The sequence below is a fragment of the Lissotriton vulgaris genome, chromosome 2_1 (genome assembly GCF_964263255.1).
Source record: "Lissotriton vulgaris chromosome 2_1, aLisVul1.2, whole genome shotgun sequence".
Taxonomy (NCBI): Eukaryota; Metazoa; Chordata; class Amphibia; order Caudata; family Salamandridae; genus Lissotriton; species Lissotriton vulgaris.
The window spans coordinates 1,168,049,885-1,168,075,558 of record NC_141687.1 but is presented as its reverse complement, the minus strand read 5'-3'; the positions used below and the strand labels follow the sequence as shown (position 1 = coordinate 1,168,075,558).

Here is a 25,674-nt window from a genome sequence, read left to right as displayed (position 1 = left end):
ATGTCAGTATTACCAGTCACTGGTGATTTATGTCTCTGAAAGAAGGGTTCAGTACACTTAGGTCATAGTAAATGTACCACTGTGGTCGAATTCAGTGATCAGGGCAGGTCTACATTTAGAGCTACTCGTCATTCCTACTTTGTTTGTGGCCATACCGCATACATACGCTTACCTCTAGATTGGGATGGTACCTGTTACATTGCCTTCCTTCTGCCCCCTGTTTTCCTAGCTCCTCCTGATTATCACAGAAATACAAATCTAGTAAACAGTAGACTCAGAAGAGATCTCCCGATTGTCGACTATACTGAAACGGCATGGGGGCAATATACAGACTTTAATAAAGGTTTCTTCCCCTACTTAGGTGGTTTTCAATAGTAAACTGATACGCAAATTAACTAGAACCCTCGAAGCAGTAGTGAATGAAACTACCTCCGCTCTAGGCAACTTAACAGAAGTGCAGTCCACCATGCGGGTTGTTGTTCTTCAGAATCGTCTTGTTATTGACGTCATCTTGGCAGATAGAGGCGGAGCTTGTAAGGTCATCGGGTCAAGTTGCTGTGTTTTCATTCCAGAAAACGCGCCAACTGTATATAAAGCTATCACTCGTCTTCATAAAATTGCAAGTTTGATACATCAGAATCCAGGCACCTGGACTTGGTCCGGTTGGTTCTGGACAACGTTGACTGCTTGGGGATGGAAGATTCTATCCTTCCTAGGCATTGGTCTTCTCATAGTATTCAGTTGTTGCCTATGTCTACAATGTGGGCCAGCGATTTGCGGTCTGTGCGCCACGTCATGTATTCCACATTCCAGTTTTCATGCAAAACGCGAAAAGAAAGAAGAGCAAATGATGTTACGTGAACAGACTGATCGGTTCATGAGGATCGATATATCATGAAGGGTCCGTAGGGAACAAGGAGGGAATGAGGAAATATACATTTTATGGTCAAGAAATGTTCCCTAACGTGTACCCCACCGTCTCCATGTACGAACTTAAAGTGCATGTAACTTCCCTCCTGTGCCAGCTATGAAGACGCAAACACATTTGCGTCCAACGTTAACATGTTCTCTTTCAGACCCACCCTGAACGGGTTGAATATTCCGTTTCTAAGTATGCCTTGCCAACGTCTTTTTGTGGTGTACTTTACACGTTTTCCAGCCCAGGCGAAGTAGGCCCTGAATTCTGCCATCGAGCCTTTTCCTGCCTTCAGATTCTGAAATGCCTCAGCCTGGGCCGGCCTCTGTACCCGTGACCTCTGCCTTACTCCCTGCGTGGCTCACGGCGCTTAGCTCAGCCTGTTGCCTGCCAAGACTGTATTCAACCTTTGAATTATCTGTTCCGCTCCTCAAAAATACATTCCTGCCTACTAGTTTAAGTAAACATCCTTCCAGCTGCAGAGCAAAGGGCCCGGCCTCACTGTCTCCGTCCGAGTAATTCATAGTCTCTGTTACCATGGTAGGCCCATGCCCCCTCGCATCTCATGCAGACACCTAGACGCTTATACACGCACTCACAGTCAGTATAGAATAGCCTCTGTCCGAGAGACCTTTTCCTTCTAGATAATATGGTTCCCAAACATCAGATACCAGATATGATATAGGAACGAGTTGATCTGACATGCCAGACTTCTGTCTCTTTTCTCTAGTGTAAATGTCAAGTCCCCTGCACCCTCCAACTTTACGTCAATCACACGTCATGCAGCTGCGCGCGCATCCTAGCTACCGATTCCTGCTGACTCTGCACTATTCTGTCATAGAGCCACCCACTTCTGACACTTACATGTGACGTTTCTAGAACACACCTCTGTACACGCCTTAGTTCACGCCTTCTGATTACGTATTGCTAACACGTGTGTATCTTTATCTTGTCTCTCTCAGCTGTTACGCCTTCTGCATTGACTTCTATTGTGTATATTAAGTATAAAAGTAATGTAATGTCAATAAAGTATGCTCTATCCCTTCCTGCACCCCAGTGGTGGCAGGAACCCGATATCCGGTACCTGACCCATTCCTTTTTAAGGAATAAAACCCCTAAGAACTCTAACACCACGGACTCTGCGTCTTTCTTTCCGATTGAGTTATTTTTGTTTAAGTACTTACCTGCATAGAAATTAAGACGGTAAATCAAATATTTACCACAAGAGTAGGGTGGACCATCAAATAAATGTATAGATGGGGATTGTATTGTTTTAAACTTTAGAAGACCCCAACAGGTCCGACGGGTACTATCCATTAAAGATCAATCATTTACCTCTCCTGACTAACATTAGCACACTTCCCCTGGGTTATTTTTATAAGCCAACCTCAATCCCAAATAGGAGCATTGAAACAGCCATGCCCCAATCGAATGGATATCAGGTCCTCACTAGTTTGGACACACAAGATTGACCATTATACATGGTATCTAATGTAGAAGTTAATGATATGTCAACCCCAAACTTACCAATTAGATCTAATTGCTCCCCAGAGAGGATAATTACATCAAAAAGTGGCAATGGAGCAACCTTGAGTGTTATGAGTTGGAATGTGGCAGGTCTATGTTCAAAACTTGATAATCTAGATTGGATAAATATGTTTAGGGAATATGACATTGTCATGTTCCAGGAAACCTGGGCCACAGAAGAACTATACATCGAGGGGTTCCATTGTTTTAGTGTAACATCTCAAACACCCAGGACGGGTAGACCATCGGGAGGATTGTTTATTGGGATTAATGTGGCTGCTGGGGGAAGCTTTAAGGTAATTCAATCTTGTAGTTTAGATTACAAGGTAGTGCTCTATAAAAGAGGGATCCACCTCATCTGATAAACATTTTTTACAATAATGATTTTCAGTCAGTTCCAAACAAGAGTTTTATTAAGCTCTTTGATTTTATTTCAGACCTGGATACCCAGTCCAATAACGGGGACCTCTTAGGTATTTTACTGGGGGGCGATTTTAATGCCAAAATTCCCGACACACAATCTGAAAAGGGGACGGCCTATTATGGCCAATCTATCAGTAGAGGCAGAGAACTCGGCCGGTTTATAAGATCCTATAATCTGTCCAACGTTATGGACCTGTTCGTAGGGTCAACCACGACTAATCATCCAACTTATAGAGGAAGGGGCTGCAGTTCTATCATAGATTTTATCTTTGTATGCCCTCTGATAGAAAAACAGTTAGTATCTGCCGAAGTCGTTCCTTCTAACTTTGGAGACCATAACCCTATAAAGATATCGATTCACACTGCCCATAGGCCGATTTTTCAGACTGAATGTGGGGCTACAAATCTACAAATCTAACGGTATCAACTGACAACTTAAGATTGTGATGGAAGGGGGTTGACAACTCCGAAATATTTAGGAAATTGGCAAAGGACAAAATGTCCCTTATTGATTCCTGCCTCTCATTACAATTACCATCAGTACAGATAATTTAGGATTTCGGTAAGCTTTGTCAGACGATTAAAATCCTCCTCGCCAGACCCTCCCCTCAAATGGCACTATTTATTTTTATTTATTTATTTTATTGTACTTGTTTTGCGCGCAGCTACCCGCAATGGGTTTCCCGGCGCCAGGGACAGACTGGAGAAGAAAACAAGCAATTGCTGAGAGAAAAAGAGAAACAGAACAAAAGATTTTTAGAACAGCAGAGTCTTCAATTTTTTGCGAAAAACCAGAAGACTGGTTTCTGTTTTTAGCGCCAACGGGAGAGCATTCCAAATCTTGGGTCCTAGATATGCGAATGACCGGCCTCCCATTTTTGCCAGTCGGATTCTAGGAATCACGAGATTGCCATTGTTGGATGACCTAAGGGAGCGGCCAGGCTGATATGGCTGGGCAAGATTGTGCAGGTAGATGGGAGCAGAACCCTAACAAATCTTAAATAGGAAGCACAAAGTTTTGAAGACCACACGATCAGAAATTTTTAACCAGTGAAGGTCACGCAGAGCTTGCATTGCGGACGTTCTCCGTGGAACATTGCGCAGCAGGCGAGCAGCTGAGTTCTGTACAACCTGGAGTTTATTGATTGTGGCTTTATCTGCTCCTAGATAAAGCACGTTGCCATAGTCGATGCGAGACTTCACAAGGGCCTGTACGACAGTTCTTCGAGTGGACTCAGGCAACATCCATATGATCTTCTGCAACCAGCGTAGAGTATTGAAACAGATTGCAGCGACCTTAGTTGCCTGCTGCCTCATCGAGAGTTTATCGTCGATCAGGACACCGAGGTTACGGGCAACAGGCACGGGGGTAGGCAACGGACCCATATCACTGGGCCAGTGTCTAGCACCTACCCCTAGATGGTTCAACCATGAATGCACACAAGCAAACAGGAATTTACGTAGGTTACTTTCTACTCCGAGGTGCACAATAGAAGTTAAACTGGCCAGAAGGAAGTATAATGAGGTGATCAGAGATAGTAAGAAGGATCTCCTGAGTGAACGCTGGGACAAATTGTCTGAGGCTGCTAGCCAAAAAAAGGGCAACATCTTTTGGCCAGCAGTAAGGGACCTTCGTTCTATGGGCCAGTCTTCGACGTCAATTAGCTGTAATATCTCCAGTGATGCGTGGGTTGAACATTTTTCAGGAATCTATGCCTCACCACTCCCAAGTGAGGCAATCTTTACTCCAGGCAGCCCGGTACCTATAGAGATAAGTATTTTAGAAGATGTAGAAGCCATCAACCAGAGCCTAGGTAATAAGGCGCCGGGTCCAGACGGGCTCCCTATCAATTTAATTAAGTGGAACCCGGATTTCTGAGCCCCTTTGATGTTTTTAATAATTTAACTTTGATTTCGGCTACAAGTATAATAGTCCCGGTTTTTAAAAAGGGAGATCGATCTCTTCCATGCAATTATAGACCTATTTCCCTAATAAACAATACCCTTAAAATTTTAGGAAGAGTCTTGTATAACAACATTTTGAGATGGATAGAAGCGAATGCCATCTTAGATCCATGCCAGACGGGTTTTAGGGACAAGGTTGGAACCATCGAACAATGTCTCAACCTAAATCTAATTGTCGGGAAATATATTGTTGCACGGAGGACCCCCATATACATGGCTTTTATGGATCTGTCCACAGCTTTTGACCTAGTGAATAGGTCAAAGCTGTGGGCAATCCTTTTGGCAGGAGGGTTGGATGAAACATTGGTAAATTTCATAGCGTATTTACATAGAGACCTCCAGGCTCAAGTAAGGATTGGCATGGGAGGTGAGATTTCAGGGACCATTGATATTGGCACGGGGGTCAGACAAGGTTGCGTGTTGGCCCCCCTGCTTTTTATTATATATATTAACGGGCTGAATAGCTCTTTGAAAATGGCTACTCGAGATGTCCCATACATTAATAAGCCCATCCCCGTGCTCCTTTACACAGACGATGCAGTTCTTATAGGCCACACTCCAAATTCCCTGCGTCTTCTTGTCTAAAATTTTAACACCTATATGAATGAGTTAGATCTGCGGGTACATTTTAAGGACTCTTTTTTAATGTGAAGTGGGCCAGGGAAGCGTGAAATAGTCTCAATCACAATAGATAGTAAAAAACTGACCTCTGTAAGATCTTTTGTTTACTTAGGGCTGGCCTTTGCTGCGAACCTCTCCTGGCGTGAGCATTTAGCTCATGCCAGGAGCAAGTTCTCAAAGGCCACCAATTTGATCTTAAGCCTACCCCGCCCTAAGACCACTGGGGCTCTTTTAGCAGTTCAGAAAATATACAAACTCCAGTGCACCCCGGTGGCTACATATGGTGCCGAGATTTGGGGAACAGCAAATTCCTTAGTTATCCATCAGAAAGAAAATAGGTTTTGCAGGAAAAAACTGTGCACCCCAATCTCAACTCCCCAATATATATGTCACAAAGAGCTCAATATCAATTTTATAACGGATTTTATTCGTGCACGACCAGCACTTTTGTGGGTATGAGTGTGGAAGAACAAAGCGGCATCCCTGACACAGCAGATTATTATGGATTGTTTACATTGCAACAAAGGCTTAGAAATCCCATGGCTAAGTGGTGTGCTCCAAAGTTTGCGCAGTGCAAAAAGAGAAAATGTTTTCCTGGACCCCATATTAGCAGAATCAGTTCCAAAAAAGGAACTGCAGAATGCTCTGTACTCCCTATATAACAACGAGCGGGATGTGGTGGAGTCTAGGAAAACAATTGTGCGCAACTACATGGCCATTGAACAGCACTGTTATCCGCTCCACATGTATTTGACCTTACCGATGAGTCGTTGGGAAAGGAGACTTTTGTTTAAATTAAGAGCTGGCACAATCCGATTTGCATTTCGTTTTCCACTGGGTTATAACTCAAATTTTAACCAAAATTTGTGCTCCTGTGATGGGAGGAGTGAGCAATCTATTATGCACTTTATATTCTTCTGTAAATATTATCTTAAATACTCTAAGCAGTTCTTTTATCCATATTTTAACAAGAGAAGACCAATCACATTGGATGCAGCGTATCGGCGCATATTAGATTTAGATGATGTTGAACTGATTCTCCGCACTGGCACTTTTTTTAAGACTGCGATAAGGGCGCATAGGTCTATGAAGGACCCTTGATTATATGTGACAACTTGAGAATTGTTTTAACCATTCTATGTTAAAATGATGGCTTGTCTCTGTACTAGGCACTTTGGATATATGAATATGGAATTTTAATCTTTGTACTAATTATTGTGATGTATTTATGTTTTTGTGCTTTTATGGGTACTATTGTATCCGAATAAAGTTGAACTGAACTGAACTGAACTGAAATAGATAGATAGAGTGAGGGTGATAGATAGATAGATAGTTAGATAGAGCGTGTGCGATAGATAGATAGACAGATAGATAAAGTGAGGGTCCTTCGCTCATGGACCTTGCACTGTTGGTACTAGCGATGGGGCAACTGCAAAGAAACCCATGGCAGAAGTCATGCCTTATGGTCATTATCCACTGGACCTGGTCATTAAGCTTACAACATTTGTGAGTTTCCAAAATTTGTGTTATGAGAAGTTAGTAAAATTCAGCACATTTCAAAGTACTTAAATACATTGCACACAGGTTTTTTACTACGGGGACTATTTCAGCCAAACATGTCTTGCAGGACACTGGTTCAAGAAGGAACAATGGGCCAGATGTAGGAGCCCTAATACCGGTCGGAAACGGCAGATTTCGGACGTTTCCGACCAGTATTAGGGTTTTCAGATGTAGGGGCATGTTATTTTAAGAATCGGTAATTTTACCGATTCGGTAAATATACCGATTCTGTAAAATACCGAATCGGTATATTTACCGAATCGGTAAATCCAAATGTAGGTGACACTCCTAAGAGTGCCACAGGCCCTTAAGAGTCGGTATTTTACCACACAATCCTATTGTGTGGTAAAATACTGACTTCAGGTGTGCATGCACATCTGTGCATGCACACCTGTGCAATGTGCCACACAGACATGCCCTTAGGGCATGTCTGTGTGCCACATGGCACACATGCCTGTATTTGGGGTGCTAGAGGGTGTCAAAGTGACACCCCCTGCACCCTTGCTGGAATCGGTATTTACCGAATCGGTAAATACCGATTCGGTAATGCCCATTGATTCCTATGGGCTTCAATGCCCATAGGAATCAATGGGCATTACCGAATCGGTATTTACAGAATCGGTAAATACCGAATCTTAACGATTCGGTATTTACCGATTCTGTAATACCTACACCCCCCCCCTCTCTATTTTACCACTTCTTAAATACCGAATCGGTAAAATTCGGTATTTAAGAAGTCGTAAAATAAAATTACCTACATCTAGGCCAATGTGTGTAATTTCACAATTTTTTTTAATTGTGTCAATTTTATCAAACAAATATCTTTGAAATAAGCTTCAGTTGAAGGAACATTGTGTTCATGATCTAAAATAAGTACTGAATATTCCCTGTTATAATCTGCTACACAATCCTGGCATCCCCAGACACCTCAGGTTCTAAGGTGTCATCACAGATGTCCCAACAGCGTCCCAACAGCTTATGAATGGTGCATTCCAGGCCCAGCGTTGTCTATGCTCCTGAGCATAGTGCACACGGGCAGGCTGAAGACTATGCTGTGTGCATGATACATGATGGTTTGATGAATGGCCCTTTAACACCACCCTGTCCTTACATGCTGGTGTCCCTTATGGCCCTGTGTGTGCAGCAGAGGGCTAAGGTACAGATCACATCCTATAAGTTCTGTGATCCTTTGTGCATAAAGTGAGCTACATAATGATGTGACAGGCAAAAGGCTTGTGCAAAGGCCATGCCTTGTGTATTACCGCAGGACACTTTCTCTAGACTAAGTTCACGGTGTGAAGCATGGAACGCCATTCGTGAAATCATGTGTGGTACCAAGAGCAGTGAACTGGAGGGGGTGGAGAAAAGGGTTTTGTGTTTGTATTTATCCATTAGATGTGCCCGTCAGTGGTTTATACGGTGTAAGCAATTTATAGTCAACTGAAAATGTTCCTGGAAACATTTTTAGACTGTAATTTAATATGCGATTTTAGTAGAAAACCACAGCATATCTTTAAGGAATAATTTTTAGTAAATCTGTATGTACACACAAGCCGACAAAGGTGCAGACATATTCCACACAAAGATATTGTTTAATTACAACCTAAGTTAATTAGGCCTCATGGTGATGCTAAATCAAGCATTCCTTAACCTTACAAGCACAATTCTGTGTTGCATCTGTTTTTTAAGGAAATTGTTTAGAGTCCGGCATTTATCGTCTCAATAGATTTATTTTCAGAAATGCAAAGGCAGAAATGTAGAACCCTTTTAAGGCTGATTAAGAATTGGCCATACCCTCTTGCAAGCAAATGCTGCCCAATCGCAGAGGCAGATCATTGGTGCAGTGCTGTCAGCACGTGGAAGGGCATGTACTCTTAGCTGAACTGTGATAACTCGGTGCCGGGCGGGCCTGGAAAGCAGGCCAGTATTCCTGTTTAAACTCCACTGAGGTAAAGGTTTGTTTTCACAATAAACACAAATTGTCACTTAGCTACTGGGGAGGGAATTGTATCAAAATGACCAGGCACCAATGAGTCTTTACACATACCAAATTATTTTGTCGGTCCGTGGTAATGAAGGCAGGGTTTGTAAATCGAAGCAACTTGGATGGTTTGTGATAACTTTTGCGGCCGCTTTGATGTTCTCAGTGGCTGCGCGGCTCACTGAGAACATCAAAGCGGCTGCGAAAGTGATCACGAGGGCGGACAAATGGTGCGCGCGCCTGGTGCACATGCACTGTACCCGATCCACACTTTGGGAGCAGTTTTGAAAGCTCCTTACTTAATATCTCGCAAAAGCATCGCTAACGCGGTGGCTTAGGCGAGACCTAAAAAACATTGCAATACAAACAAGTTAAAATTGTTATTTTCGCTATACTCAATGTGCAATTTATATTCTTGAACAAATGCCCATTGCAGCTATCACCACATGGAAGTGCAGCTAGCTGGAACACTGAGCATGGAGAGGCTGTGGTGTTACGGCCAGAAATGCTGACTTTGGAGCTGGGGATCAAGGTTTGAGTCTCAGTGCTGGCTCAACATCCTTTGATTCTGGACAAGTCACTTAATACCCCAGCGCATGTAAAAATTAATGTGCCCTTGTGTTATCTAACTTGCACGCATGTAAAGCTCTCCGAGTCTTTTCAGTCGACTTCACACTTTATAAAACAAGCTATGATAAGAAATGGGGTGGGAAGAGGCATTCCGTGACAGAAGCAAGGTGGTGAGAGGGACAGACAAGTAGCAAACAGGGAAGGGACATGCAGCAATGGAAGACAGGTAGTGTTAGGGATGGGCAAGCAACAAACAGACTGCGGATGCTGGAAAGTAAAAAAAGGATTACGTTTTGTTACAAGTACGCGACCAGTGGAAGGTCACTGGAAGCATTACTCAGTCCAAGCTCCATAACAAAGATGAAGATGTGAAGCCGAGCAGGAAGGTGAAGGCAGGAGGAGGCGCTGACCAACAGGAAGAAAGGAAACCAGAGTGAAGTGGGAGTCAACCAATAGTAAGTAAAAGTAAGTAACAGGTGGGCTCTAAACTATTTTTAGGAATAATTTTTTTGTTTTGTTACAAGAGATTTTGCAAGCACAGCGCATGTGCCATATAGGCGAAACCTAAAAAAAACATTTACAATAAAAACACAGCAACAAAGCCAAATGGGCAGGGTCACTGGCATGCATGTGTGACCATGGGCAACGGGAGACGGAAACAGGTCATGCCTGTGAGAGACATGGTCTGCAAATGAGGGACTTGGTCTACCAGTGAGGACCCAGGACCGGGGACACAGGCAGAGCAAAAGAGGGACCATGGATGGACAGAGACAGTCTCTACCAGTGATGGACTGAGAGAGAGACATTCAGACTCGTCTAGTGAGAGAAAGACCATGAGAAGAGGGACAGAGACAGTCAATACAGTGGATTAGCGTAGAAAAATGCCCCCCCCCTGCAGAATGAGATGCGGCTGGTCGCCCGAAGCTCCCATATTTCATAGATATTCATTAGCTTTAGGCTGAATGGGGGCTCTCTAAAGAGTTGGGAACCCTTAAGGGTTGGGCATAAAATGCACCGCAGGGGCATGCGTAATGCCCACGGGTCTCCACTAGTGAGGGATAGACTCTGACAACAAGGGAAAGAGGAAGTCACTACTAGTGAGAATTAAATCCTGGTAATCAGGGACAGAGGCGGGCTCCGCCAATCAGGAACAGAGGCGAGTCCTGCCAATCAGGGACAGAGATAGGTACTGCCAGTGAAGGACATACTATGCCGCTAAGTGGACCCTTACAGTAGAGTTAGAGGTAGGCTTTGCCAGTGCGGGACACGCCCCTCCACTGTCAATAATGGACACGCTCTAGGTGCAAGGGATCACTTTGCTGCCAGCAATGGACAGGGTCATTCGTTCCTTGTTTTTTTTAAAGTTCAAAATCAGTTTATTGCGATAAAGGAATATATTGATGCAGAGAATACAATAACAGTAAAATTAAAAGAAGTACATACAATAAAGACATTCCATTTTTGAGGAGTACAAAAGATTTAGATAAAAGTCAATCATTTATATCATGTGGAAAAGAATAACAAAGTCGTAGAAGAAAAGAATCGGTAAGGAAAGGGAACTTACGTTCCGTTCTAACATACACATTACATGCTGGGATATAATTAAACTATCCAATATCAACATAAAGGAAGTCATGGAGGTTTATTCACTTCTTGTTGGAGAGGAGTGAGAGACAGAGAACGTCGAGCACTTGTATCACTAAACAGCGTAACAGGTGCCTATAAATGTAAACGCTTTAATGCCAAATGCAACGGGTATACAAATGTTGGGTCGAGTCTATGATTGTAACAGACAGCATAACACCATGCTTGATACGACAAATTAGTAAAGTCTTTCCAATTTTTGGTAATTTGTTAAAAGGCAACTGCTAACAACAAATCTAGTATCTTTACATTAGAACTACAATGTTCCCAAACGGGGGATAAACTACCTAAGAAAATATGTGAGACAGAGAAAGGGTGATTGGAATCAAAGATCAAATTAATTTGATGCCATACCTTTTTCCCAAAACTATGAACAGGGTTGCATGTGAAAAGCAGGTGAAATTAATCAGCATGTGTTGAAGAGCATGTACAGCACGTGTATGGGAGTGTAGTATGTCTTGCATTGAGGGTAAGTGGTGAAAGCAGGAGTCTATTGTATGCAAAAAAGAGTGTCTGAGTGGAAGATAGACGCATGGGCTGCCAGTAAGGTGCACGTCCTCCCACTGATTAGTAGGTTCTACTACTGAGGGACACAGGAACTGCCATAGAGTGGCATCTTATTTCATTCGATCCATTGATATACATGAAGATTTAGCTACAATGTTAGTGTGAAATAGACAACAGACACACATGTTGTTTTAGTGAGACAGAGGCAGCCTCAGACAGGGACATATCTTTGGCTGGTAGTAGTTTTCTTGGCCAGTAAGGGAGAAGGGGTTCTCTTGATATGAGGGCTGAGACAGCCTCCTCCAGTATAAGACAGTGGGAACTCCTGGGTGGACAGCCACCCTCAGTGAATACTGGAGCTAGCCCCTGCTTTGTTGGACACAGATGCCTTACTAGTGAGAGTGACAGAGACATCCCCCTCCTATTGTGATTCACTGTGATTCCTCTATAGATAAACTGAGAGACAGAAAAAAGTCTGGGACTGGGGGGGAAGGGGTGGGAGACAATCACTCTGTCTCCCAGGTATGAGATTAAAGAACTCTCATTTAGTTCTAGTCAGCACCTTAAGTCTGCGGGGCTCTGGGGAGGCAGGGGTGGAGACAGTTCACTCAATGCCAGAGAGGGGAGCCCTGAGGCCAGAGGAGGACAGAGAAAGCCTACAATGCAGATGGAGACCTCTCATGAGGTTTAAGCTATATACATATAGCTTCCAACTGGCTCCTGGTATGCTAGAGTTATTTATATACCTAATGGGACCCAGAGTGCGTGCAAACTTGCATTTTAAGATTTGATTGCAAGGCCGTGGAGTGCCTAAACTTATTCTCTAATGGGAGAACGCGAAACTACAAGTCCCATAATGCAAAGGGATGGCTTGAAAACTAATATAGAACAGCTAAAGAGATCACACATAACAAAGAGCCACATGGGTCTAGATTGAGACACCCCAAGCAGTGGAGGATTATGAGACAGACCCTTGATGTGCACCACCCTCATTAGCTAAATTGTGATGGGCTTGAAGGCGTCCTCTTGGAGGGGAGGTTTGTTATGTAGACCAACGTAACATCGTCAGCCATTCTGGACTCCTGTTTAGCCAAAAGAGTACTTACTTAGCATATTGCTATACATTTATGACTTTTCATGGAAAACGGGTCCATTGAAACTAAAAGTCTCAGCGTGCAAAGTAATGTTGTCTAAAAAAACCTCAATAAAAAAGGTAGCACACATGACATTGGAACGTGACCACTAGGCCCTCTGCTGATGGATGAAGCAGGCGGTAGGGTCGAGGTCTGTTCTGTCTTTGTCCGGCAGTTCCTTTGAGCTTTCCAGAAAACGGAAGTGCTTTCTGAAAGTGTACTGTCTGCATAATAGCACAACACACAGATGGCCCACACTGGTGCCAGAAATCAGCTTGCTGGAAAATTTGTAGGCAGAGATCCCTTCCGGAGTACAAGGACGCACAGAGCTCTGGGAAGGCGTCACTCCCACTGGGACACAGATGAGCTGTGAACGACATTCCGGATTCTGTGAAAGCAGGAAGATGGACGGTTGCTGGTGCTCTAAGGCCCGTCTATCAGAAGAAGAAGGCAGCAGAGGCAACTTGCTTTCTGAGGCCCTGAACTTTTTTTTTTTTAAGTATCTTTATTAGTTTTTTTCATCCAAATTTACAAACCCCTCTCTCCCCACCCCCCAAGTCAGACAAGTTCAACAAGAATATTTCACATATAAACACAGAGAAATTAGGAATTTTGGGTGAGTTCATAAATCATACATTAATGGCTAAATAGGTAAATAGGTTAATCAACCAGCTAAAACATTTCCAGTCTATTTGGGTAGATACAAACAGCATCTAAATAATTATTAATTTCAAAAAAATGTACAGCCATAACAAATTAAATTTTGGCAGTTCTGAGGCCCTGAACTTTTTGCGGTGCCACACTATCATGGACGTTGATTCACCAAAATGCCCAGGGTAGCGGAAGTGGTCACATGCACTTTCACCCGCAGATGATGTCACAGGGAATGGTATAATAAGACCTTTAACATCTTGACTTCACAGGAAGGGACATCATGTTACCTTTGACACCTCCCTCAATGACATCACAGGAAGTGACATCACATGGCCTTTACTGATGCCATTACTGGGAGAGACATATCTGACTTTTGGTTAGTTACGTCACACAACGCATTTGGAAAATCTCAGCAGATACAAACGAAATACTCTGTACCCAAACATACTTTTTTCAAATCCTATTGAAATGCTCCCACATACAGTGTAAGTGGCAAACATTATCTTCAGATACAGGGTTGAAATAATGCACCATCAGGTAACAACCTCTTAAAAGGTGTACAACGTACAACAAAGGAAAATAGGCCAAATAACCCAATATCAAATAAATATGTTGTATAATGGGAAGGTCAATAGGCGCAGAATGCTCATCACAAATGCACTTTGCTATATGAAATTAGAAAAATTCATGTCCCTTTCCCCACTGCCATAATGAGGATACCACTAGTGAGCTGGGAGCCAGATAGCATGTATTCCCTAATATGTGACCTATTATGCAGCCTGAGTTGCTGTTATAGATGGTGCACTATTAAAGTCTATTACAAGAAAGGTATTGTACAGAGCATGCTGACTGTTCTATTTCAAGGTGCTCTCAATGTGGGGATAAGGAAAAACTAGGCACAGTGAAATATGCTAATGGCTCGGGATCATACAATTTGGTCAAGTGGAAGCCAGGATTGATCTACCTTCACTTTGTGCTACTTAGCCACTAGATGGGTATCTCTTTCTTTCTTCAGTTTTACACCAAAGGTAATGACGTGTCTTTAATTCTTTCCCACATCAAAAGGCATAAGAGTAATTAATGGTAATGCTTACATTGAAAATGTAGAGAGATATTGCAAGTGGGGCTGCACGTGGCGCAGAACAAGCCATGCAGATGTCCATTTGTGATTCGTGGCCATCACAAAGTGGTAATGTACAGTAGTATAATCCAGCTCATAGCCCACGGTTTTGGAACATGGGGTTGGGGTGGCTCCTCCTCAAGAGCGGAAGAGCGTCGCTCCGCCTGCTGCAAGCGCAGCAGGCAAACACAAATAAATAAATGGCATGTCAATGACATTTTATTTATTTGCCACTGCACCGGCTCATGCTTTGAACAGGGCAAGGGTGGGTCTGAATCCTCAAATGCAGGATGACAACACCAGTCTACAGTGCGCATGTTGGATTGGCTGGCCATCTTGTGATGGCCAACCCAACATGCGCAGTGTAGAGCAGCAATCCAAAGGCTGTGAAACAGACTGGAGATTTCTGGTACAGGCCCCAGCCTCAAAATGAGTGCTGGGTTAGCCTGCTCCAACCAATTCCGGAGCTACTCTCATGGTGATGCGAGTAGCTCCAGGATTGGTTGGATCATGTTTCACTGAGCAGGAAGGGAAGTAACTCCCTTTCCTGCACGTGGACAACCAGGATACGATTACAGGCAGAGAAGTGCTGCATTGTTTGTGCTCTCACTCCTTTTGGTGAGTAGTGTGACATCCTATCCCACCATAATTTTTTTATGTTAGCCGCCACCATATGGGGTGCTCTCTGTCCCCTGATGAAAACCCTCCCACTTGTTGGTAAACTTCCAAAAGGCGCACACAAATCAAGCATCCAGTTACAGTTTAGTCCTTTTCCAACATTTTTAATAATGTGCTTTGGGCACCTGACATATCTTTCCAAGAAGAGTACACTGCCATTCACAGAGTGGTTCTTCACAATCAAGCATTTTGCTGCACTTTTTTAATGTGAAACTGTTTTGCTGCACGCGATACACTACAGGATATACATCAGAGAAAGATAGAGACGCCTGTCTAAGATAACAAGGAGGCAATGAAAAGAGGAAACACAGGAGCCGTTTGGAATAAAAAGTATATCTCAAGACATTACATATTGTGTAGCTGGAGATACAATTATATACAAACAATGAAATGTTTGTATATAGTATAGGTAAGATTGTTGAGGAATGGAATCAGAGTAAAAGATTGTAGTCTTGTCGGTAATTTTTTTAGAAACATAAACAAGGGATGGAACAGTATTATTTTTTACTTTTTGTTTTAGCAGGTTTAGCTTTCAAGTAGGAATAGCTTCGGTTACAGTCTCTTTTAAATGTAAATGTAAGGTAAGCTCCACTGCTTTTAACCCACAGCCTACCTGTATTTTCAAAAGTAACTACAATGCCGGGCAGCTCAGACCGCAGTGGCAGAGTGTAAAGGGGACACACCCCTGCAGTTCCAAATCACAGGCAGGCAGTGTCTTCCCTCCATGATTCTTCCCTCCATGATTGTACAGTGCAAGGCGGACTACTATTGCCGAATGACGCAGCTCAATGTCCCCGCGTCACTCCAAAGAGCTGCACAGCCTCTCCCCTGCTCAATGTTTTCTAAATGAAGACTAGTAAGGGAGCACACTTACACAGTGCATCCGAGCTGACCCGCAGCAAGCACGTGGAAACGGAAGGCTGAACCAAGAAATGTGATTACCAGTCAGTCAGGGGTCGCAAGCAAAGTAGCAGGGGTCACAACTGGGTGCCTAGGGGTCACTGATGCGACCCCTAGAGACCCCAAATTGACGTCCATGCGCACTAAATCTTAGATTCCAAGTTTTGAGATTTCAGTGGTTTCAGTGTACTTACAAGAGGCGTTCCACTGCCAAATGCGTGACACTTTGAGTGGAACATACTGTATGTAATACCATTTTAAAATACATGACTTGCATATTCACAGTGTCAGTTGCAGGCTTGTTATGTTATGTTATGTTATATTAATTTATTATGCGCACAGATACTCCAGCCAAGGAGCGTCCCGGCGCAGAGACAAGGTAGAACATAACACAACAGGAGAGTGGAAAACATAAAAGCAGCTAAAACAGGAATGTTTTTATGGCCCTCCGGAAGGTCAAGAGGTCCTCCATCAGACGAATTTCAACAGGAAGGGAGTTCCATGCTGACGCGGCCTTTACACTGAACGAGCGGCCTCCCATGCGACTGAGCCTGAATCTGGGGACCACAGCAAGGGCCAAGGCCTGAGAACGGAGGGTACGGGTGGGAACGTAGAAGGAGAGACAGCTAGATAAGATTTCCGGGCCTATACCTCTCAGAATCTTAAAGGCAAGGCACAGAACCTTAAAGAGGATGCGCTTCCTTACAGGGAGCCAATGTAGGGAACGAAGGACACCTGCCACCGGGCTGAATTTGGGCAGTCCGACAATCGCCCTCGCCGCAGCATTCTGAACCCGCTGCAGACGGGTTAGCTCGGCCTGGTTGGCCCCAGCCAGAAGAGAGCTGGCATAATCCAGGCGGGAGATGATAGTTGCCTGGATCACCAGCTGCCTGGTCGGGGCGTCAAAGAACTTGAGAACAGGTCTCAAGCCCCTTAGCAGTCCAAAACAACAGGCCGCAGTTTTTTTGGTGTGCCCTACAAAGGAGAGGCCCGCATCCAGCCAAACCCCCAGGTTTTTTACCTCCGGTACCGGGATCGGAGTGGGTCCCAGCTCTGAGGGCCACCATTGGTCACCCCACAACTCCACTCCCTTACCGACAACCATCACCTCCGTTTTTGTGGCATTTAGCTGGAGACAGTTGCCTGTCAACCAACTAGCCACCGCCTTCAGTCCAGACTGAAACCTGGGGGCCTCAATCTCCGCATCCCCGCTGAGAGTAACCGCCAGCTGTGTGTCGTCGGCATATGAGACCAGAGTTAGGCCCCACTGCCTAGCGACATCAGCCAGCGGTCTCACGTAAAGGTTGAACAACGTGGGACTCAGCGAGGACCCTTGCGGAACCCCCATGGCCAGCGGTTGGAACTTGGACTTGAAGGGAGGGATGGCAACACAGAAGGAGCGGTCCTCTAGAAAGGAGCGGAACCATTGCAACACCTGGCCGCCAATGCCAGTCTCCTCAAGCCGATGCAGGAGGATGCTGTGGTCTACCGTGCCAAAGGCGGCGCTAAGGTCTAATAATATGAGCGCCGCCGTTTGACCAGCATCCAACCTTGCACGGAGATGTTCCACCATCACAAGCAATGCGGTCTCTGTGCTGTGACCGGCACGAAATCCGTTTTGTGTGGGGTCGAGGGCATTGGTCCGTACAAGATGTTCAGACAGGGCCAGATTGACATGGGCCTCTGTAATCTTGGCTGGCCAGGGTAGCAACGAAATGGGGCGATAACTTTCGGGCTTGGACGGGTCCAGGGAGGGCTTTTTGATAATTGGGGACACCACAGCTTGCTTCCACTTAGCTGGAACTACTCCCGTTTCCAAGGAAAGGTTGACAAGGGAACATACAGCTGTACGTCCCATAAAAGCCTGATCTCGAAAGAGAGCAGGCCTTACTGGATCAGATGGAGATCCAGATTTGACTTGCAACGCAAGTTTGTCAAACCCGTCCACGGTGAGGGGGGGGAAGACAAGCAGAGTAGTCTGATGGTGGGTCCCACTAGTGCTTTCCCGACCGGACCCTATGCTAGGGAATGTCCGATAGATAGCTTGGACTTTCCCCAAGAAATAGGAGGCAAGGGATTCACAGTGGGAAAGGGAACTTACGGTTGCAGAGGTAGGCCGCTTTGCCATGAGATCTTTTACGGCCTTAAAAATGGCTTTCGACGGATTAGTACTGTTCCGGAATTCTGCGGCATAAAAAGCCGCTCGAGCTTGACAGATAGCCCGATGGTAGAGCTTGACGGACCTGGTATATGCAGCTTTTAAATCAGCCCCATAGGTCTTCCTCCAGGCCCTCTCAGCCCGTCTACAGGCACCCTTCAGAGCCCGAAGGGCACCATCGTACCAGGGACTCGACTCTCTAGAGTTGATTTTAGTCGATACAATGGGTATCAGAGAGTCCAGAGCCCTAGTGATCCAGGAACAGAAGAGGTCATACCCCTTTTCTACATCCGTTAAAGGACCCAGCGGCTCCTCTAGTAGAAGACGATGGAAGTCTTCTAACCTAAGTTTCTTCCAGGCCCTCTTCTGAACCCGTCTAGCCGAGGAGATGGAAGGGGTGGCTGAGACAGGGCAAAGGATGGACACCAAGAAGTGGTCTGTCCATTCCACCGGCAAGATGGAGGTAATTTTAGTCCCCGGCAGATTGGTGAACAAGGGATCTAAAATATGCCCCCCCGAATGGGTAGGCTGGGAGACCAACTGGGGAAGTTGAAAGGCCTCTAGCTTGGACCTTAGCCTTATAAATACACCAGTCACTAGGCCCATTGCACCCTCAGTTTTCAATTCTGTTTATTTCTGGTTACATACAGACATCTGCAGTTATTGCATTACCTCCTCACCCCTCTCGCTGTGAGGAATCTTTCAGTGAGGCCTCCTTGCCTGCAACTACAAATACTTTCCCAATCAAGGATGACCAGAGTTTGAGAAGCAAAAACTGTACAGGTCAGACATAAAAGTTGGACTAAAGCCTTTGATGTTACTTTTATGTCTGGCCTGTCCCGGTTTTTTCGTAGCCTTGTAAATGTGTGTGTGTGTACTTTGTATATACGTATATAGGATTTTATATACATCCGTTTCTTTTATAAAGTAATGATTTTCTTCCCACCCAGCAGTGGAAAATCTGAATTTTCTTCTATTTTATTGCAGCCCCCGAGAGCGTTCTTAAGAACAACTAGAGCGCTGACAGTACTACTTATGAGATAAGTGTGGCACGCCTGAAGCCATCTTGATTGAATCAAACTGGTAAAACTTAAAACATTTAATTTAGAAAGCAACAAAATGAGGGGGTTCAGTTTGTCATCAAAACTATAGTTAGTCATGTAGAAAGATAAATTAAGACACATTTTAAGTGAGTTTGTTAATATCTTCCTCTTCTGTTTCATTAAAACATTCTGACATGAAGACTGAAACATGCACTTTCACCACCAGCAGCAGACTGCCAGTTTAACTCCCTGCTGATCAGCAACTTAACTATAGTGTTCTAATGAGCAACTAGAGTGCTAACATCCTGAATGTATGCAAAAGTGTGGCACATCTGACCCCATCTTGATGGGATCGAAGTGAAAAAGTGAAAGCATTTTCTTCTGAGGAAACTGCAGTAAATGAGGAAATTAGGGAACTCGAATAACAAATAAGTCTCCAAGATGGTCACCAGAGAAAAAAGAGCCCAAATATAGCACAAATAGCACCCACATGTAGCCCAAGTATAGCCCAATGACAGAAGTGTGCAAAACACTAAATTATTTTCTTTTTTGCAGTTTTATATAGCACAGACTTGACCCGAAGGAATAGGAGTGCTTTACATGAGCCTCAGTTACATTAGACAAGGACACATTCATTTTGTTTTTAGACATGGGGAGAAGAGTGACTTGCCAAGAATCACAGGATGCTGAGCTGATGCTGAAACTCTAACCTGGTTTCCCAGTTGCAAAGTCTGCAGCTCTGGTCATAGCGCCACATATTTTCCCTCCCTTAAGTATAACATATAATCAAGTGACCAACGGATAAACAACATAAAGATAGCAAATTGTCCTCATTTTAGTTGTTTAGAGCACTAACCATAATTTCTATGGGAATAAAACCCTCTCATGGAGGAGGGTGCAGATGCAAAATGTGGACCATGGTGACTGGTGGGAGAGGCAGAGGCAGAACAACGGACCATGGAGGGCAGGAGGATGGGGGGGTCAAGGAGCAACAAACCAATCATGCAGGAAAGGCAAGAGAGACTGTGGCAATGTAAAAGACCATTGAGGCTCAAAGGATGAGGCAGTGGCAATACAACCATACATGCCAAAAGACCCTATTCAGGCAAACTCCTGATGTTTTGAAGCCCAAAAGGCCTTTATATTATCTGTCACCTGCCTAAAATCTCCACTTTTTCAAAGTAAATCAATGGGGAAAATCAATTCCCCAGGCTTTTTTCAAAAATCTCCTATTGATGTTATAGTTAGGCTTAGATTTCACTCGTACAAAACCTGTGCAATTCAGCAGCTATAGTTACCTGAGTTACCTATAACTTATGCCCTGCAATGCACTGCTTACGACCTCTCATCTAACATCACAAATAACATGGTCAGTGATATCACTGATGACATCTCAAATTAAATCACTCATGACATCACTGATCATAATATCCAGTGAGTGTGTGTTTCTAAAATGTTTTTGAGCCTTAAAGATGTATACTAAGCTACTGCATTAGTTAAATTACTATTCTTTCTGTACTACTTAGTGACCGTATTTGTATCATATGTCATCTGAATAGCTGTGTGAATCTGTGTGTGAGGGGCGGTCTCAGTGTCTGTATGGGTGTGTGACTGCCTGTATGAGTGAATAAGTGGGTGCATGAGTAGCTGTATGGGTAAGTGAGCGGATGTGTGAGTGGCTGTATTGGTGAGTGAGTGGGAGTGTGAGTGTATGTAGGGGTGGTTGAATGGCTGTGTGAGTGGCTGTATGGGTGAGTGAGTGAGTGTGTGAGTGGTGTTTGGCCGAGTGAGTGGTGGCATGAGTGGTTCTATAGGTGGGTAACTAGGTGTGTAATGACTGTATGTGGGAGTGAGTGGTTGTCCGAATGGCTGTATGAGTGAGTGACTGGGTGTATAATTGGCTGTATGGATGAGTGAGTGGGTATTTTGTCAAATGAGTTGGTGTGTGAGTGGCTATATTGGAGAGTGTGTGTCTGTGTGAATGGCTGTATAGGTTAGTGAGCAGATGCGTGAGTGCTTGTATTGATGTGTGAATGGGTATGTATGCAATTGTGTGAGTGCTTGTATGGGTGGCTGGGTTGAGATGTTGTATGGGTGTGTGAGTGACTGTGTAAGTGAATAAGTGGGTGTCTGAGTAGCTGTATGGGTGAGTGACTAATTGCATGAGTTGCTATATGTGTGAGTGAATGGTTGTGTGAGTGGCTCTATGGAGGAGTTAGTGGGTGTGTGAGTACTGGTATGGGTCTGTAAATGGGTATGTGAGTGGTGATGTGGGTGAGTGAGTGGGCATACAAGTGGTTGTATGGGGTGTGAATGGGTATGTGAGTGATTGTGTGAATAATGTCATCAGTGATGTCATTTGAGTTCTCATCAGTGATGTCTCTGATCATGTAATGATTGGTGTAATATGTGAGGTCATAAGCATTGCATGGGGAATAATGTATTGTTAGATCAGGTAACTATAACTGCTAAATTCCACAGGTTTTGAACAAATGAAATGTGAACCTAACTATAATGTCCCTGTAACCTGTTTTTTCAGTGAATTTCTAAGGTTTTTTTAAATTCTATTTCCCAACTATAATGACCCTGTAACCTTTGGTTTGTTAAGAGAATGTCTAATGTTTTTCCAAATGAATTTCCTAACTATAATGTCCCTCTAAACGTTGATTTTTTGAGTGATTTTCTATAGTTTTTAAATAGTAGTTGTGTTTGCAGAGTGGTGGAGAAAAGGGGCGGACCTTAAACCAGCTCTCAGGAATACTGCTCTGTCAGACTTACTAAAAGTAACAGGAGGGCTTCTGAGCCCCTGAGAACCCTCAAAATCGAAGAGGACTTCATCCCCCAACCAGCAGTGTGCCAGGAGGTGCGTTTGCAGAGTGGTGGACAAAGGGGGCGAGGCCTCAAATACCTCTCAGCAATTCTGCTGTTGGGACTTACTGGAGGTAGCAGGATGGCTTGTTGGACCCCCAGGACACTATAGAGCCAAGGAGACTTCATCCCTCAATCATCAGTGTGTCAGGAGGCACGTTTGCAGAGTGGTGGAGAAAGGGAGCGTGGCCAATATATGGAACTTACTGGAGGTAACAGAAAGGCTTGTTTGCCCCCAAGGTCCCACTTCATCCAAGGGGACATCAATCCCCAACCAGCAGTGCACCAGTAGGTGCGTTTGCAGAGTGGTGGAGAAAGGGGATGTGGCTTCCGAAGTCCTCTCAGCAATCACGCTGTTTTGGACTTTCATGAGGTAACAGGAGGGCTTGTTGACCACCAAGGACCCTTTGTAGCCAAGGGCACTTCATCCCCCAACCAGCTGTGCACCTGGAGGCGTGTTTGCAAATTGATGCCGGAAGGGGAAGGGGACTCCGGCAACTTGCATGTCTTTTTTTAAATTATTTAATTTTTATTCATTTGGGGAGGGGTTCTGCGTGGCCCCCCTTCCCTGGGCCAATTTCCGCCCTGGGACCCCATCCCCTGGAGCCAGGCTTATTTGAAATGGGAGATGGGGCTGCTTGCCCCCTCCAGCCCCAGGGACTCCATCCCCTGGGGCCCGGATGTTATTAATGTATACTAAAAAAAAGTGTTGGCAGCCAATTAGATTTCACCATGGATCTTTGGATTTTCTGCAAGAACTTGTGGCCGTAGATATCTATACGTTTTGTCCTTTAATAGCTCTAGAACTACTTAATGGATTTACACCAAATCACAAAAAGTGTGATCTGCGTAGTGAAATGTACCTTTCTGCAAAATTTGGTGTAATCTTGTCCAGTGGTTCGAGCAGTAGTCGTGTACAAAGGTCCTACTACGGGAATGAACATGGGGAAAACGCATTTTTGGACCCCCTTTTTTTCTCGCCCCCGCTTGATGGAACAGCCTGGAACTTTCAACACAGCAGCTGGACCCACTAAAGTATTCACTTTGAAAATTCAGTGAAAATTCATCAAGCGGCGCTAAAGTTGATTAGCAAAACAAAAAAACACTCATCCTATAGAAACTACGTCTTAACTACAACTACCTACTGGTGAACGCCAGTAGGTTTATATATATACATATATATTATGCAAAGAGACACCGCACTCAGTAAATCCTTCATAAATATTCCCTTGATTGCAAACACCACTACTCCACAAATGCGTTTTGACCTCACATGGTCCGTGAAAAAAGACCCAGTGAGGTTGAAACTCGTTGGTGGAGTAGTGGTGTTTGCAATAAAAGAAGATTTACGAAGGATTTACTGAGTGCGGCGTCTCTTTGCATACAAATGAACTTTGGGCTCTAAGGTTGAGCCCTTGACTGCACCCGCAGTGGATCATGCCAAGTTTGAACCTGCTTGTGACATATATATTGTAGTGATTAAGGCGGTACGCCGACGAAAACGCGGCTAGGTCGTTGATGGATTAAACTTCTTTGCTGTCATCATTTCACGGAGGTCAGTGCCTGTCTGTTTGCCGCAGCCAGAATTGGTGTAAAAAAAAATAAATAATATATATATATGTGATCAAGTCCGGTTTTCCCGGACGAAAACGCGCAATGCTGCTACCCATCTTGGAATAAAGGCACCTTATTATCCACTACCCATCGCTGTGGTCTGTACCTGTTTTACACTCGTATCCGTTTGGGTGGACTGTGCGCTGCAGGATTGTGGAGTTTTATATATATATATATATATATAAATATATATATATATATATATATATATATATATTCTCCAAGAATGCCTCTGATTCAAAGACGCTACTCCATCAAGAGGTGAGTTTTACAAAAACCTTTATTTCTGAAAGCGGCACATTATGGCTGTTTCTTAAATCCCCGACTCATTTCCGAGCCACAGGCTCCTTCCCTCATGGGGCAGCAGTTGACAATCAGGGCGCGGCCTGGGTAAAAATAGGTGTGGGCCGCGCCGTGATTGTCAACTGCTGCCCCCATGAGGAAGGAGCCTGTGGCTCTGAAACGCGTCGGGGATTTAAGAAACATCCATAATGTGCCGCTTTCAGAAATAAAGGTTTTGTAAAACTCACCTCTTGATGGAGTACCGTCTTTGAATCAGAGGCATTCTTGGAGAATATTAAGCGTGGCGGCCTCAGCCGCGAAGGATGCACCACCTGCTTGAAATATGGAGGCGGGACTGCACGGTCTGAAAACTGTCCGGCCGTGAAAGCAGCATTAAGAGGCTACACTGGGAAAGCTGCGCATCATGTCTAGGGCCCACCGTAGGGCTGAAAAATTAATTTTATTTGCAAGAGAAACTGTGTTGGCAAAATTGCACGGACCCTAATTGTGGGGAATACTAGACCACAACTACCAGCATGTTGCACTGGAGATTGCATGCATCCTGGGTAAAAAATAGGTGTGGCCCGCGCCGTGATTGTCAACTGCTGCCCCATGAGGAAGGGACCTGTGGCTCTGAAACGCGTCGGGGATTTAAGAAACAGCCCATAATGTGCCTCTTTCAGAAGTAAAAAGTTTTGTAAGCTCATCTCTTGATGGAGTAGCGTCTTTGAATCAGAGGCATTCTTGGAGTATATATATATATATATATATATATATATATATATATATATATATATATATATATATATATATATATATATATATATATATATATATATATATATATATATATATATATATATATATATATATATGCCACGAAAAAACTCCTTCAAGAAAGAGAGCAGAGGCCACGTTAGGGGAAACACCCATGGAGGCATCTTTATTCAGACCAGTGTGTTCGGCGAATGCATTTCAGCTTCGTAAAGCCTTCCTCAGCGCCCCACAGTCATTAGCAGCTTCATTTGACACCAGCGTGGTTTTAAATATCCTGCCCCTTGCTGTTACGCTGTGTTCTGCTCCACCCCTAAGACTGAGTCCCTTGCTCACCTGTTGCAGATTGCGTAGTGTGATCAAACTGCAACTCCCCAGAGTTTCGCCATTTCCTCCAGGTAAGTGATGCAGGGGGGTGGAAAGAATACACAGAGTTCAGGACGCCCACGTTAAAATCCAGTCCAAATCTGCTGTGTGCTGTCTGAATTCTTGTGCCCCCTTGGGTCCCCCAAAACCGCACAACCCACAGAGGTCACAGGAAAATATTTCTGGCAGGGGTAAACATGAAGTCACGAGCACCCAACACAGAGTCAATGACCCCTTCACTGCCTTTTCTCCTTCTGCGTTCTGTGGCGGACCCTGGCTCACCCAATATATATATATATATATATATATATATATATATATATATATATATATATATAGTGAGAGAGAGAGAGAGAGGAGAGAGATTACA

General features: G+C 44.2%; 1 protein-coding gene across 3 annotated transcripts in view; it reads right to left on the bottom strand.

Moving 5' to 3' along the window:
* The window catches only part of FGR (FGR proto-oncogene, Src family tyrosine kinase), a 310,928-nt gene that overhangs the window by 180,718 nt on the left and 104,536 nt on the right, over positions 1-25,674 (bottom strand). The gene's annotated exons all lie outside the window — the stretch shown is intronic.